This window comes from Hemiscyllium ocellatum, unplaced genomic scaffold (genome assembly GCF_020745735.1).
Source record: "Hemiscyllium ocellatum isolate sHemOce1 unplaced genomic scaffold, sHemOce1.pat.X.cur. scaffold_1023_pat_ctg1, whole genome shotgun sequence".
Classification (NCBI taxonomy): domain Eukaryota; kingdom Metazoa; phylum Chordata; class Chondrichthyes; order Orectolobiformes; family Hemiscylliidae; genus Hemiscyllium; species Hemiscyllium ocellatum.
In genome coordinates, this window is record NW_026867643.1 from 80,732 (window position 1) to 82,583 (window position 1,852).

General features: G+C 41.0%; 1 non-coding gene across 1 annotated transcript; it reads left to right on the forward strand.

Moving 5' to 3' along the window:
• The first annotated feature begins 1,147 nt into the window (after positions 1 to 1,147).
• On the forward strand, positions 1,148 to 1,229 carry trnas-gcu (transfer RNA serine (anticodon GCU)). Its single transcript has one exon. It is a non-coding gene; the product is annotated as a tRNA-Ser (tRNA).
• The last annotated feature ends 623 nt before the right edge of the window (positions 1,230 to 1,852 follow it).

Sequence of the window (1,852 nt, forward strand, 5' to 3'; positions counted from 1 at the left end):
GCAGCACAGGAGCAACACATTAATGCTTACCTCCACGTTCCTGGTTGTACCTTAACGTTTGGGAAACTGAGTTTCTCTGATTCCATGGCTTGTAACGATCATCTTCACCAGTGGTTCTGTACCTGAGTGAGGAAAGTGGTGAGCTACTCATTGCAAAGATGGGTACGTTGTTGAAATATACAATGTCAACATTTGCCTTCACTAACCAATGTACATTTTATTTTGTTTTTTATCTGTTGAAATCTTAAAATTTTCATCTTTAATAGATTCAATGACAGATCTCCATTGTGACTCTGGCATCAAATTCGAAAGTGTAAACACCCTCTGAATTCTTCCACCACAGTCCGTTGTTTGGGAAGTGTTCCTGTTGTGGGAAATGAACTTCCCTGTGTGTCAACTGCTGCTCCCAGCATTCTCTCTGGTACTGCACTCATTTTCCTTCTGACACTTCCTCACTGTGTTGCTGTGATCATACAGTGACTTGTTGTAGCATGTCCCAGGAAAATGACACAGATCAAGGTTTTTGCATTGTTGAATTCAATTGTCAGTTTAGCCTCATTTAGGATTGTGAAATTGTCTGTTGTGTACACAGGTGTGTGTCAAAAATATCTGAGCCGAAGAAAGGTGTTCCGAATAATGTCATTGAGCACTATGCACTCTCCTCCAGTCTGGAAAACAATTCCGCACAGGCAATTTAATCGACAATAGACAATAGGTGCAGGAGTAGGCCATTCTGCCCTTCCAGCCAGCACTACCATTCATTATGATTATGGATGATCATTCTCAATTAGTATCCTGTTCCTGCCTTATCCGCACAACACTTGATTACACTACCCTTATGAGCTCTATCCAACTGTTTCTTGAAAGAACACCTCCTGCTTTTTCGGGTTCTTCATTCCGTTGACTTCAAATATTCACAGAATTCAACAGACTTTGTTACATAATCTATTCTTCATTTTTGTTCAGATCACTGTGAGCAGAGTGTCACAGTGGGAATGCCGTTGCCCCACAACTCAGATGTCAGACCATAGTCTTCGGACCGTACTGTGCTACTTAGCATTTCACCAGACCAGGGAGAAATAGCTGCTGTTCTGCATAATTTACGCAATTCACTTATTGAAAAGTTCATACAAATGCTAGCATATGTGACGAGGTGGCCGAGAGGTTAAGGCGATGGACTGCTAATCCATTGTGTTCTGCACGCGTGGGTTCGAATCCCACTCTCGTCGCTGTTTTCAATGTTGCTACTTTTGTATGTTGACACCTGTCTTATTGAAATTGGAACTCCAATGGTCAATTTATATGCATCGACGCTATAAAATCTCAAAGAATAATTTGAGTCAGTTGCCTAAACTGCATTGAAACGTAGATCACATTGGGATAATGAAAAGCAACGCGATTTTCTTTTTCAAGTCGAGCAGCTGGGACCTTTTATCGTATGAAAGAGATCCAGGAAAAACAAATAACAAGAGATGTGAAGGGCGTGTTTATGTAATGGGATTCTTAATGACTGTTTTGTCAAATCAAATCTGGAGCATGTTGAGTAGAAGTGATTCATCTTAGTGAGAAGAGTACAGAGAGACAGCACAAAATAGTGGAAATATTTCAAAAGGGGCAGGGCGTGGGTGTAGGGGCACCGAGAACTGGCTATAAATGCACAGTAGAGAATTGCAGATATGGGTGCCATGCATAAGTACGGAAAGACTTACACATTGGATGCATCACATTGAACAATGAACATCTGGAGAAGTCAGCATGTTCACTGTAGGGACTGAACCTAAACTGTGGATCAATAATCGCAAATTCATGCAGCATTAGCACGAAAAATGATTTAATGCGTCTTTGTACACAT